This window comes from Bos grunniens, chromosome 20 (assembly GCF_055505025.1).
Source record: "Bos grunniens cultivar Pamir isolate PY7600 chromosome 20, Bosgru_T2T1.0, whole genome shotgun sequence".
In the NCBI taxonomy this organism is placed as follows: Eukaryota; Metazoa; Chordata; class Mammalia; order Artiodactyla; family Bovidae; genus Bos; species Bos grunniens.
Window position 1 is genome coordinate 58198576 of NC_141184.1, and position 15471 is coordinate 58214046.

A 15471-nucleotide genomic window follows, 5' to 3' on the forward strand; every position below is an offset into this window, starting at 1 on the left:
TAATAGAATAAAATATATAGTGGTATCCTAGTGGCATAAGATAATATTTTAAAGGCCTTAGAGGAAATTGAATATAAAGTAAATTATCATTGTCCTCTCCTTAACCTGGTATAAAGTGTTACTCTCTTTAAGGAAACAGAAGAAAATGTGGGTACAGTTGCAGTTAACTAATATATAAACAGGAAGTAGCATAGTCCCTGAGACAGCTAGGCTTATTAGCACTGAAATGGAACCTACAACAGTTTTTTAAGTTAGTAAGATTTTTTTTAACTTGTATAAGTTATGTGGTATCATAATATGAAAAGAGCATTGGCCTTGGGGTACAGTCCTAGCTTTGGCATCACCTGTGTGGTCTGGGGTTTACTTTAACCTCTGTGTTAAATCAGGTCAGATTCTGCCTTGTGCTGTCCCTGCATGCTCTGGTATCACCCCGTTTGTCCACCCCTGCTCTGTGCCCACCCCTGGAACTAGGGGTGTGATCACCCCTCTCCAAACCCAAAGATCATGAGTCAAGGAGGTGCACCAAAGAAAATTCCATGGGGTGGATTATTACCAGAAGGGGAAATTGATTTTGGGTGGAAGAAAACACTAGATGTCCATCATATCCAACTGGGGTCTTAGTTTCTTTATCTGAAAAATGATGGGTGTGTGCATGCTTAGGGGTTTGGTGTCGAAGGGTCTATTCCTTCATCTGTCTAGATCAGTCTTCACAGGATTGAAAACACAGTGTTGTTGAGGTTATAGTATGAGAAAAACTGTGTTCCTCTCTTTGACTTCTAATGCGGGGTACCTCTTCCTTGTGACTCTAGGGCAGTTTCACGAGTTTAGACCAGGAGTTTTATAGCAAGTTCCTGAGTGACTTTCCTGTTTTTGTGAGCTGTCTGTGTATACTTCCTGCAAAGAGACTGCTTTATTATTAGCAACACATGCCCTGAAATAACATCCTTCTTTGACCCCATCACCGTTTTTATCTTCAGACAGGCTATAAAGTGTTACCAGGTGTTAAGAATAGTTTATTCTTCAGAGTGCAGTTGCCAAACTGAATTTATTTCTACTCAAACTGGATAGGGCGTGACTAATACAATGACTCCCCCAAATTCAAGTTTTCCACAAACTGTCTTTTAATTTACAACTCTGGGAGGGGGGATTGTATCAAAGGAATGTGCAAACACAATTGAAACATAATTTTAACCAACAACTGTTTCTTTCCTATCTCTACCTCAATGATTATTTTTAATGGAACTGGGTCTAGCAAGATAATTCTGGCAGGACCTTTAAACTCTATAATACACAGAGATGATGTCTCATAAAAAGTTTCCTGCTCTAAAATTCTAACAGCAAATTTGTCTATTTATTATCTTTATTGACAAACTACAATACTAATAACAATAGTGGCTCCCTGTCTCAGAAGTTTGTTGGGTTGGGTAAAATGAAGTTTTTGTTGTTGTTTAGTCACTAAGTCATAAATGAGATTAATGGATATAAAATACTTGGCACAGTATCTGTCACAGACCAAGTGGTCATAAATGCTAGCTCTTGTGATTATCTGTGAAGGGAATATAAAACCTACCATAGAGGGTTGTTCTAAAGTTCAAAAAGGATGGAACATATAAAGTGCTTAACATAGTGCTTGGTACACAGAAAACACTTGGAAATAGTTTCTGCTGCTGCTACTAATAAGTCTGTGGTTGTTTTCAAGGTGTAATAGTGTTGCCCAAATCAGTAGCTAGCAATATTTACCCTGTTCATGAATGAAAAAATCTTCTGACTAGAATATCAGTTTTGATCTATTTATTATAAATAACACAATGAAAAACACACCCAAACTCTGCCATGTAGCTGCTAAGAAAATTCTTAATTCAATTTCTTATCTTTAAAAGGGGCTATGATGCTTTTGAACTGTGGTGTTGGAGAAGACCCTTGAAAGTCCCTTGGACTGCAAGGAGATCCAACCAGTCCATTCTGAAGGAGATCAACCCTGGGTGTTCTTTGGAAGTAATGATGCTAAAGCTGAAACTCCAGTACTTTGGCCACCCCATGCGAAGAGTTGGCTCATTGGAAAAGACTCTGATGCTGGGAGGGATTGGGGGCAGGAGGAGAAGGGGACGACAGAGGATGAGATGGCTGGATGGCATCACTGACTCAAGGGATGTGAGTCTGAGTGAACTCCGGGGTTGGTGATGGACAGGGAGGCCTGGGGTGCTGCGATTCATGGGGTCGCAAAGAGTCGGACATGACTGAGCGACTGAACTGAACTGAACTGATCATAATGCTTACATTACATACTTAGCATGAAACTATTGTAAAAGATCGTGTAACATTGGGTTAATTAATGAACTTTGCAAAAGGTCAGAAGAATAACTATATAAAAATAATAATTTCTTGATTATTGTGCATCTACTAAACATTAAACCTATGTTAAGTGCTTCATTTACATTATCTCATTTAATCCTCACAATAATCCCATGAAGTAGTTACTATTTTTATTTTTATTTTACAAACAAGGATGAAAGTTGATAGTTGCCTGCAAAGCTGATATGCATACCTGATGTGTAAAGCCAAATGTGTTGTTAGAATAAAGTTCTTTGGAATTCTTAGGATACAATAACTTGCTTGGCTGAGCAGTGTACGAAACATGCTGTTGTTTAGTCACTAAGTCGTGTCTGACCCTTTTGTGACTCCATGGACTGTAGCCCACCAGGCTCCTCTCTCTATGGGGTTTTCCAGGCAAGTATACTGGAGTGGGTTGCCATTTCCTTCTCTGGGGGATCTTCCTGACCCAGGGATGGAACTCGGGTCTCCTGCATTGCAGTCAGATTCTTTACCGCTGAGCTACCTGTGGAAGCCCACAAATGTGGGTACTGATTTACAAATTGAGGATGCAAGTGAGGATACAAATTAACATCTGTTCAGACTCCAGATTGCTCTTAATGTCTCTGCACATGCAATGTATTATTATTATTTTGTATGTTAATAGCATAAGTGAGTTTAATGACATGGTGATATAGAAAGAATATCTGTGTAATTACTTCAAAGTTATTGACTGACATGTTTTACATATTCATTTCTGATATTTTTAAGGGAACAGTACTAAATAAAAATAATGACTACCTCCTACACATGTGTGTATAAAAATGATCATTTTCTAGGAAAACATGGGACTGACTCCTTTTCCAAACAGAATCCATGTCAACCAGTGGCTCTTGTATCTAGTCTAGAAGCCATCCATTTGATGGACATTGACTTTCACAGGAGAAACAGAGGAGCCCTTTCTTCCAAGAAGATTACCACTCTTATTTGGGTCAAATAAAATGGAGTCTGGAAGAGCTGCTCACTCCTAACTGGGCATTTAAATCTCATGAGAAAAGGTGGAGCGTGGTCAAGCATGTGGCAACTTTCTCATTACTGCTGAGAAAATTGATTTAGTTATTATGTTAAATATCTTTTAATTTTCAATCCATCTCATGGTGCCAGCCCAAAATAACTATTTTGGTTTAGACTATAATTCTTTCTTTTCTTTTTTTTTTACTTTCTGACCCCCAACCCTCAGATGTGTGATCTTTGTTCCCTGACTAGGGATTGAACCAGAACCCCAGCACTGGAAGCACAGAGTCTTAACCACTGGACCACTAGGGGAGTCCTTAGACTGTAATTCTTATACTCTTATAAATAAAATATTCCAAAGTGCTAATGACTGAGCTTTCACACTGCTAGACTCTTAGAGTCTTTGGAAGCAGATGCTGTGAAACTTGTGATCTAGGTGGGTACTGAGCTTTGCTGCTCGCTTAGGCTGAGTTTTGAACAACAAACAATCTCAAATCTAATAACTATACTATATTTTAGCTGTCAATCTATAATTACCCACCAGAAAACCAAGACTGTTAGTTTTTAACAAGGTAGAACCAGTAGCAGGCTTGAGCAGCTGGAGAGAGACAATTGTTAAATATTCAGCAGTTTGAGTGCAGAATTTTACAACTTGGTAGCGGAGAAGGCAATGGCACCCCACTCCAGTACTCTTGCCTGGAAAATCCCATGGACAGAGGAGCCTGATAGGCTACAGTCCATGGGGTCGCTAAGGGTCAGACACGACTGAGCGACTTCACTTTCACTTTTCACTTTCGTGCATTGGAGAAGGAAATGGCAACCCACTCCAGTGTTCTTGCCGGGAGAATCCCAGGGATGGGGGAGCCTGCTGAGCTGCCGTCTATGGGGTCGCACAGAGTCGGACACACTGAAGCGACTTAGCAGCAGCAGCAGCCTAAAATTAGCCACAATGGGAGTATTTACACCACAGAAGTTGGCAAACACTGCAGATTCACCCCCTTACAACTGGTTTCCACCCCAAAGTTCTGGTTTGCCTTCACACCTTGGGTCGAGCCATCCTGTGTCCAGTGAAATGTCAGGAAACCAACCCCAGACCTGATGTTCTGTTGCCATTTATCAGCAACCTGCTTTTCATCATACCTAGAAAATTAGCAACCCAGGTAAATGTGAAACTCAGAACACCAATATTGAAAGCTCAGTTTTCACCTCTGAAAGGCAGAAGTTCACTTTAAAGTGTCAGCTGCAGCTTGGCAGTGCTGGCTGACATGGAACACTAAAATATCCCAAGGTCTATGGGAAGTGAATGACTCATTCCCCTGGTCAGCAAAGTGAGGAGACATTCATCCCTCAAAGTATTATGGGATTTTCCTTCCAGTATTATTAATCACAATGAATATGTTTAAAGATTATGTTTTACTAAGACGGAAGAAATTAGACCTCATGCAACTGAAATCACTGAAGAACAATTCTCCACTGGACTGGGTTAGTCATTATTCTGCTAATACTGCCTCATGTAAATCCTGCCTTCTCTGTGTATCAGCCAGGCCAAAGCTGCTCTAACTTGTACATTTCATCTTTCAGAGAATGTTCTAAGAATGATGTTTATTTTATTTGTTTTCTGCAGACTTACCAGGCCTCTATTTAATTCACTTCAGGCTTACCTACTGTTTGACTCAAGTCCATGAATACTTATGTTTCTTTGTCTTTGTGGTTTAAGGTATAGAAGTGAAATTAAGCCCTGGAATACAATCCAGTGTCTTTGCCAAGAAAAGAAGTAAAAATTCTTTCAGACTAGTACTATAACACTAGTGAGACATCCCCCAAACATAGAATCCATATCATGCTTTCAAGGAGCCTCAGAAAAGCAAGCTACCTCAGGCATCTTTATGAGATGGATGGGCATGGAGTTCAGGAGCTTTTAAAAATTAACATTTAAAGCAGGAACTCTTTCTCCTCCACAGTGACATAGATATTCTTATTTGAGCTAAGTTTTTTCTGTTGGTTTGGTCTGGGTTTTGGGGTTTTGTTTTTGAAGTATAGTTGATTTACATACAATGTTTTGTCAATTTCTGCTGTACTGCAAAGTGATTCAGTTATACATAAAAATATATACATTTAAAAAATATTCCTCCCCATCATGGTTTATCATAGTATATTGAATATAGTCCTCTGTGCTATACGATAGGACCTTGTTGTTTATCCATTTTCTATATAATGGCTTACATCTCCTAACCCCAAACTCGCAGTCTGTCCCTTCCCCAGCCCTCTCGCCTTAGCAACCACAAGTCTGTTCTCTGTCTCTGTGAGTCTGTTTCTGATTCACAGTTAGGTTCGTTTGTGTCATATTTCAGATTCCACATGTAAGTGATGTCACATGGTGTTTGTCTTTCTCCTTCTGGCTTACTTCACTTAGGATGATAATCTCTGGGTCCATGCATGTTGCTGCAGATGACGCTAGTTTTTTCTTTTGGGGCAGAGTGGCCTTCCCTCCTGCGTATGGACCACATCTTCTTTATCCATTCATCTGTCAGTGACATTCAGGTTGTCTCCCCGTCACGACTATCGTGAATAGTGCTGCTATGAACATAAGGTGCATGTATCTTTTTGGATTATAGTTTTGTCCAGATATATTCCCGGGAGTGGGATTGCTGGATCATATGGCAACTTTAGTTTTAGTTTTTTGAGGTACTTCCATACTGTTTGCCAGAGTGGTTACACTAATTTACATTCCCACCAATAGTGCAAGAGGGTTCCCTTTTCTCCATATCCTCTCTAGCATTTGTTATTTGTAGAGGTTTTTTAAAAATATATTTTATTTATTTTTAACTGATGGATAATTGCTTTACAATATTGTGTTGGTTTCTGCCACACATCAATATGAATCAGCCATAGGTATACATACGTCCCCTCCCTCTTTATCCTCCCTCCCGCCTCCCACCCCATCCCACCAAGGATAGCCATTCTCAACAGTGAGAGGTAGTACCTCATTGTAGTTTTGATTTGAGCTTCTCTAATAACTAGCCAGTCCATTCTGAAGGAGATCAGCCCTGGGATTTCTTCAGAAAGAATGATGCTAAAGCTGAAACTCCAGTACTTTGGCCACCTCATGTGAAGAGTTGACTCATTGGAAAAGACTCTGATGCTGGAAGGGATTGGGGGCAGGAGGAGAAGGGGATGACAGAGGATGAGATGGCTGGATGGCATCACTGACTCGATGGACATGAGTCTGAGTGAACTCCGGGAGTTGGTGATGGACAGGGAGGCCTGGCGTGGTGTGATTCATGGGGTCGCAAAGAGTCGGACATGACTGAGCGACTGAACTGAACTGAACTGAACAGAACAACTAGCAATGTTGAGCATCTTTTCATGTGCTTATTGGCCATTTGTATTTCTTTAGAGAAATATCTATTTAGGTCTTCTGCCCATATTCTGATTGGGTTGTTCTTTGTTACTGAGTTGAATGAGCCTTTCGTATATTTTGGAGATTATGCCCTTGTCAGTTAAAGTAGGAATTCTTGATTGTGATTCACATTAGAATCATGTAAGAGGGCTTTAGAAAAGAAATCTCAGGCTCAGACCAATTAAAATGAGAATTTGGGGCATGGGACTCAGACATTGATAGTTTTTAAAGCTCTCTAGATGATTTATATGTGCACCAAGGTTTGAGAACCATTGACCTAAAGCAATAAGATTAGTTTTCTGCCAGGTGAGATTTGTTCTGTTTAGTCACCTTCCTAATACACGAGAAACCTTTATTTCCTTAGTGTCTGATTACCCAGTTGTTGGCTTTAAGACTTTAAATAGACAATGAATCATGCATTACAAAGAATGATCTAGAATTAGCCAGCTACTTCACATACCACAGCTATGATCATGTCACATTCTAACTCAAAAAGTTTCTTTGTTGATAAGATCTGGTATTGGTGAAGGTACAGAGAAAAAAAGCATTTAAACATCTTCTTTGAAAGCATGAATTGATACAATTTTCTCAGAAGAAAATTTGAAACTTTATATCAAGTTTTAATATGAGTATATTCAGCAATTCCACTTTTAGGAATTTAGCCTAAAGGAGTAAATTGGTAAGTGTAAGAAGATAATTAAAGATATTTATCACAACATTGGCTATGTTAATGTATATTTTCTAGATTTTTTTTCATTTAACTGCATCCAAGTTTTGAAAAGCTTGAAGGTGTACAAAGGTCTTCATGGCATGTATTAACATGCAAAAGTATTCATGATATATTACTCAGTGAAAAAAAAAAGCAAGTAACCAAAAAGTGTGTATAGTGTAATCCACTAATGTTCAAAGTAAATCTACATTTTTATTAATTTTTAAAGGTTGGAAGGTAATACCCTAACTAGTAACAGTGATTATTTCTGATAAGTAAAATTATGGTCTGATGCGAGGGAGGAGAACTTATGCCTCTTCTTTCTACACTTCTGTATTGCTTAAGTTTGTTTTAATGTACATGTTTATCATAATTTAAATAATTTAAATGTGTTAAATCATTTATGACTCACCATTTTCTGTAAAATAAAGTCTAAACTCCTTAGCTTTATAAACACTCAACAATTTGTCTCCGAACCACTTTTGCCAATCTTTAAGAAAGTTTGTGGGTAGAATTGAGTTTCACCTTCCCTCTCCTGCTTATACTCACTTAAGCCCAGCTATTCTCACCAAACTGGCATTCATGTTTTCAAGCTTTGGGAGTGCCCCTTTCTTTGCTTGGAATGCTCTCTCGCTCTTACTCTCCATTCACTAAAATCCAACTGAAAATGAAGCTCAGATCAAGTAGAACTCCCCCTCCTATGAATTCCTATATTATGCAATATCTGATACTCAACAAAATTGTTATTGAATGAACAAATGGATCTTCACAGCCAAGTTTCTGTTTAGTTTTCTCATTTGTAACATGGGTACATACTACCCATTATATTAGATTATTGTGAGGATTATGATAATTATGAAAAGTTCTTAAGACAACACCAGAACATAGTAATTCATAGTTCAAAAACTGTCATTATGATTATCTTTTTTTCATCTACTGACATGTCCTCTCTCCATCTAGATGGTCAAATCCCGGATGGCAGAAACTGCATATCATGTATACTAGCTTCCTTCTCCAAACTCTGTGTAGTAGAGCTCCATATGAAACACACTTCATATTTACTGTTAATAGTGACAAAGAAGATTATGAAATATACATAACCTTCTAACCTTCAAAGAAATAAATCTCTTAGTTTGGAAAATACTATGACTTCAAGGCACCAAGAATAACATGGTAACATGGAATTATCACAGTAAAACATTACTGAGATGAAATATACAAATAAAACAATATATTCTTTCTTCAGTGAAATCACAGAAAATAGAGATAGATCATTCTTTGAACTCTATTTTCACAAACATAGTCAATACACACAAGATGCTAGACAATACTAGTGAATTATTTACAGAAAACACCAGATGAATTTGGTTTATTTAGTCTCTTGTTGGCAGATAGCACATTGTGCTTCTGCAGAAGGCTCCATGTGTTCTAGAATTTTAACATAATGGGACTTTATACACTGTCATAGAAATAGAATGCTCTAGTGCAGAGACACAGCAGGAATGACCAAGTCTTGCTATGTTTAGTTCCTCACATTGTCCACTTCAAAATCACTGCTAGATTACAGCCTTCAAATTTCAGTCAAGGTACTGGCAGCTTGATTGGAACAGTTTCGGTTCCCACTTAATCCCACCGGACAGATATGATCTGCGTGGCACGGCACAGTGCCATTGAAACAACTGGAGTCACCTGATACAGTACATTAGCCTAGAGCAAATAAAGTCAGATTGTTATTTTCTCTTTGGAGGCCTAAAAAATATTTTTCTGAGCACGGCTTCTTATTTGGTTTGTGTGTTTGCTCAGTACTTTATAGTTAAACAGACTTTGTCCCTCAGCAGTGTGTAACTCCAATTGTGTCCAGTAATCTAGAAAGTCAATCAAACTGTGGAAAAAGGATACAAAGAAGCCTTAAATATTTTGTTTAAACTTCAGTCTTGGACATGTATGTGTGTGTGCTCAAGTCGTGTATGACTCTTTGCGACCTCATGGACTGTAGCCTTCCAGGCTTCCCTGTCCATGGAATTTTCCAGGCAACAATACTGGAGTGAGTTTCCATTTCCTACTCCAGGGGATCTTTCCAACCCACGGATCAAACCCACATCTCCTGCATCTCCTATCTTGGCAAGTGGATTCTTTAACTTGAGGAGAGGGATAAATTGGGAAATTGGGATTGACGTTTACACACTGCTATATGTAAAAGGGGGCTTCCCCGGTGGCTCAGATGGTGAAGGACCTGCCTGTAATTCAAGAGACCTGGGTTCAATTCCTGGGTCAGAAAGATCCCCTGGAGAAGGGAATGGCAGCCCACTCCAGTATTCTTGCCTAGAGAATCTCAAGGACAGAGGAGCCTGGCAGACTACAGTCCATGGGGTCTCAAAGAGTCAGACACGACTGAGCGACTAACACACACATATATAAAATGGATAACTAATGAGGACCTACTATATAGCACAGGGAACTCTGCTCTATACTCTGTAATAATCTAAATGGGAATTGAATCTAAAAAAGAGTCGCTTCAGTCATGTCCAGCCCTTTGTGACCCCATGGACTGTAGTCTGGACTGTATATATGGACTGTGAATACACACACACACATGTGGGTGGGTATATATATCATTAAAACTGATTCACTTTGCTGCACACTTGACACTAACACACCATTGTAAATCTGCTACACTCCAATAAAAATTGAAAAAATAACTTGAAACTTAACATTTGTAACTAGTTCAGCAACCTTTTGATTGAGAGTCAAAGCCTTCATAGTTGGTCTGCTGATTATTCACAGTCATTTTTTTGTTTCTTTAAGAAGTGAGGTACTCCAACCAACCAATAAAATAATCAGGAAACCAAAACCCCAGCCAGCATATAGGATTTGAGATAATTTATGTAAAATGTATATACTAGGAAAAAAGGCAGAGTTAGGGAAACTCTTAATTGGTGGGTTAAAAAAAAAGTTTGCAGAATAATGTTTGTTATAGTCTATTCCAGTAAAGGCCAACAACCCACAGACCTACCCCTGCCTACTGGTACACATAGTGAATAAACAAGGAGACAAGCACAGAAGGCTGGAAACTCAAGAAGATGAAGAATATGGAGTATGGCAAGGGAGGATGAAAATACTCAGGTTTTTTTTTTTTTAGGTATTTTTGTATTATAATGGGCTTTCCTGATAGAACAGTTGATAAAGAATCTAACTGTGATGAAGGGGACAAGGAGATTCGGGGTCAATCCCTGGGTCAGGTAGATCCCCTGGAGGAGGAAATGGCAACCCACTCCAGTATTCTTGCCTGGAGAATCCTATGGACAGAGGAGCCTTGTGGGCTACAGTCCATGGGGTCGCAAAGAGTCAACACAACTGAGTGACTAAACATGCACTATTATAATGAATTATTATTGAAACATATTGTCAGTTTGACAATATGGAATAGATAGATTGCATTACTAGAATACTAAAAAGAATCTACAGGAAAGTTATTAGAATTAATAAAATAATTTAGTAAGATTGCTAGAGAAAAATCAAAATATGTTGTATTTGTAAACACCAGCAGCAAGCTGTTGCAAAACACCATTCACAATAGCAGTAAAAATTATAAAATACCTGTACAGAGGTGATTATAAACTTACTGAGCGACATTAAGGAAGATTTCAATATCCAGAGAGATAAACCATCTTCTTAGGTAGAAAGACTCAATATATTAAGAATATTCTCATAAAATTGACTTGTAGCTACAGTGCAGGAATACTATTATGACAACACGGTGTTGGTAGATAGACAAGTTACAGACCAGTGGAACAGCCTGGAGAGCCCGGAAACAAAACTACACATTATGATAAAATGTCATAAAACAGCTAAAAAAATTGTCTTGCTCTGAGTTATGTACTCTCCCTGATCAAGTGGGATTGTAAAGATCTGGCCCTCTAGTCCAAATGGGTCAACTCTGAAGCGTCTCAGCTTTCCAGTTCCTTGCCTGGTGAGCTGAGGCTTTTCTTGAGATTGTATCACAGTCCAACTTCTCCCTCTATCCTATCCCACCTCATTCCTTTCCCTTCCACACGTGCTGATCCTAAGAGTACTCCCTAAGAAACTTTCCACACAAAATCTCTACTTCCCTGGTAGGATGTACATTTATACCAGTATTTTATAAAACCGTTTGAAGTTAATTGATAAAGCTGCAGTTGCATATGCTTTACAATTTATTCCATTCCTAGGTATATACTCTAGAGAAACTCTTCCACAAAATTTTACTACAGGGTTTTTCTTAGTGGAAAGAGATAGCCATATGGGGTTTCTCAGGTCCTGGAAAAGACTACCTCAAACAAGAACAAAACCCAAAGATTGTTCCCATAAAATGAAGGGTTAACTTGTCTGGGAAGGCTAAGGGCTGAGAGATTTGATGAATTCAATGAATGCTGATTGAATCAAGAATAGTTGCACGTCCATAGAAGGGGAACCTAGCAGTGGGTTCTGCAGCCTGCTCAGGGGTTGAACGGGTGAGTGAGAAGGAAGCCGAGAGGTTTGTCCAAGTAAGGAAATGGCAACAGCAAAGGCTTTCTAAACACTGGCCAAAGCAGAGGAGTCAAGTAAGCAGTTAGAATATTGCTACAGAGAATAAGGCCGGAAATGGAGTATCCCAAAAAACATTTAAAACGATGCAGACTTGATATGTCAGAAAGATGAGCCTTGAACAATTGTGAGCAGAGGAGGAACTTCCTGGAAACGGTATTTCAGGAAGGGAAATCCAGCAGCAGTTCCTGGCGTCCCTAGGCAAAGTATTTTCACCTTCATAAACAGGTACTCTTGGACAGGCTAAAAAGAAAAATGCTTCCCAATAAATGGCATTGACGAATAAGACCAGTAGGTAGCTTGGGGTAATTTCTAAATTAATTACTGGACTTCTATTTGCTTGCCCAGTTTGGTGCTGGTCTCTGCTGAGTAGTGTGGTCTCTGAGGCAGCTGCTGTTTCCGACAGCATTGTTCTCTCTGCTTGCTAAAATGGTTAACGTTGTCCTTAAATGACTGCACTTAAATGAGAGCCACTCTGTCCTTCTGGTTACAATAGCATCTATGTCTGATCTGAGACAAGCCTTGCTTACATTCATGTGTCTACCGATTGCCGTGAGGGTCCATCCAGCCCTCCTATGCCAGTGACACATGTTTTTCTCAAAGCTAAAAGCTATGAAGGTAATGAACAAAGTCTCAGATCCTAAAAAGGTTCAATATTGCTTTTGTTTTGAGTGCCTATTACCTCTTTGGAAGACACTTGATTAAAATACAATGTAATGGGTCTAGGGTTTCAGGTTAATCCCTTGGTGAGAGTTAGTTTGCTTTGGTCTCTGTGGCTGCAGATGGTATTTCTAATGACTACTCTGGCTCCTTTCACAAAAATGGGGCCACAGAACAATTCTTAGCTGTAGTCTAATTCCACTGAAGATTCTGGAGCTAATCCTGTTTTTAGACCAGGGGAATCACAGAACCTGGCCAATTAGCTTCATGGTATTCCACAAAAATCATTGCTATTTCTGATCCTTTTTTGTTCTGGCAACTTCCAGGCAAGAAAGAACTCTGGTCTAGCTTTTTGTGGCCAAGTCTCTTTAGTCTCTATAAGTACCTAGTCTTGTCTCTGTAGATAACCCTTTGCTTTTGGGCTCCAGATATGCCCCTCTCACTCCCAAATTTCAGGAAATGGAGTTCCGTCTATACCCAGCCCCCTTGCCTGGGACTGTCTTATGTGCCGCTGCATCCCTGGCACCAGACACCGTGGCAAAGGCAAGATTGCCGCTCCCTACACTGTTTCCTGAGGAAGAGGAGTGCAGACATAATCTGGCCAGGGTGTTTGGGCTGTATAACTTGTGTGCTATGAGTGTACATGTGTGTGTGTGTGTGTATAAAAGAAATGGGGTTAAAAATAAGTAGATTCTTTTTCTACTTCTTTTTGAAGTGTCTCATATATAAGGGGCTTCTCTGGTAGCTCAGCTGGTAAAGAATCTGTCTGCAATGCAGGAGACCCCAGTTGGATTCCTGGGCCAGGAGGATCCCCTGGAAGAGGGCATGGCAACCCACTCCGGTATTCTCGCCAGGAGAATCCCCATGGCTACAGTCCACGGGGTCACAAAGAGCTGAACATGACTGAGCAACTAAGCACAGCACAACACATACATAAAGTATGGCACAGTGATAAAGAATCCACCTGCCAATGCAGAAGAATAGGTTTGATCCCTAAGTCAGGAAGAACCCTAGAGAAGGAAATGGCAACCCACTCCAGTATTCCTGCCTGGAGAATCCCATGAACAGAGGAGCCTGGTAGGCTACAGTACATAGGGTCACAAAGAGTCAGACATGACTGAATGACCAAACACGCATGCATGCATACATAAAGCATACAAGTTTAAATGCTTGGTTTAATGAATTTTTGCATATTGGAGACACCCAGGTAATCCCTACGCAGATCAAGATGTGGAATCCTTCCCACACCCCAGAAGGATGTCCTGAATTCCTTCCCAGGCAGTGTCTAACACCCCCACCGGCCTGGACTCAGAGATGACTGCTATTCTGACTTTTATCACCATATGTTAGTTCTGCTGTTCTTGAACTTGATATAAATGGAGTCACACAGTATGCTCTTTTTATGTCTGGCTTCTCTTGCTCACTGTATGTCTGTTGAGATCCATGTTGTTAGTCTATATTATTTTAATCGGTTAATTTTCCTTGGGCTTATCTCCCCTTGGCTCACTTCCCCACTGGGGTGGTGAAACCAAGATTCATCTCTGAAACCAGAGGAGAGAGCATGCTTTCAGGGTAAGACTTTAGGTCAGAGGAGAAGTGGTCTCTGGCTCCCCACCATTTACCCAGCTGTAGGACTTGTGGTTCCAATGTAGACTTTAGGACCAAAGCTTGATAGTGATTTTCCTGGAGTGTTGGAGAAGGTGCATGGATGGTAAGCACATTTTCCATCTTGCCTTGATTAGACTGTTTCACTTATCTTCCCTTATTGCATTCCTCTGAATGTGACACATGCTCATGGTTCTCCCCAGAGCATGTGATTTTCTGTGAATGTCTAACTATAGATCCTGCTAATTCCTAACCTATTTACTGTTCTCATTCCTGACCAAGAAATCAAACAGGATAACTGACTTAGATAAAATCCCCTATTATTCATCCAAAAGCAAGTCCTACTGAAGGGGAGTGGTGCATAGCATCCTTATTGTGGACAAAAGGCAGCACACTAATTTAGCAAAAAATTTATTATCTTGATGTCAGCTCTTGTGCTAGTTTTCCAGAAGATGCATTAGCTTTCTGCCACTTTGTTCTTTCTCCATGTGTAAGTAATTAATTCAGATCCTGGTAAAAAGCTTTTTATTCCTCCTATCCTATGCATTTAAACACTGTTAGATAAAACTATTTTGATAGCTTCTCATTTTATAAGATGGAACTACGATTCCAATCTTTTCTCTGTCTATCCCTTGATTGCACATCCCCCTCAAAGTGGAGCAGAGAAAAAAAGAACAGAGGCCTTCTGGCATCTTCTATTCAGCCTTTAGTTCATCTTTGGTTCAATCTTCCTAGAGCTTCTGTTGCACAAATCCCTCATTGTCACTTCTTCATTGAGTTTCTTTTCCCAGTAAGTAACCAACCTTTTCTACAACTATTTCTTCTGGAAAGGTGACTCCTTAGCTACTTACTTATGGAGAAAAATGTATATGTGTTGAGGAGGTGGGGGATGGTTGTGGGTATGTGTGTGTCTCCAATGGAACTCTAGTTATTGTTGGCTTTTTTAATTTCATTTTGAAGAAACCTTCATGTTTCACTTTCATTCTGGTACTGATGTTGTCACAGGTGATTTAAGAAGAACTTGGCTAATCTACGCCCAAGTTGTACAATATTTATTCATCTGTCTTCCTCATTAGCCTTCCTAGAATAGGACTGTCTTTCCTGTCTGACTCCTGACCTAGCCGTGTACTTGGTGAAAAATCAGCTTCTCAGTACAAGACAGCTTCTTGTGTCAGCAGAAACGCAGAGACTTCCAGGACATGGACCAGAG

The 15471-nt window shown here is 39.7% G+C and overlaps 1 pseudogene; it reads right to left on the reverse strand.

The window, feature by feature from the left end:
- Positions 1-15471, reverse strand: part of LOC147350458 (interleukin-2 receptor subunit beta pseudogene) — a 93360-nt pseudogene that overhangs the window by 37275 nt on the left and 40614 nt on the right.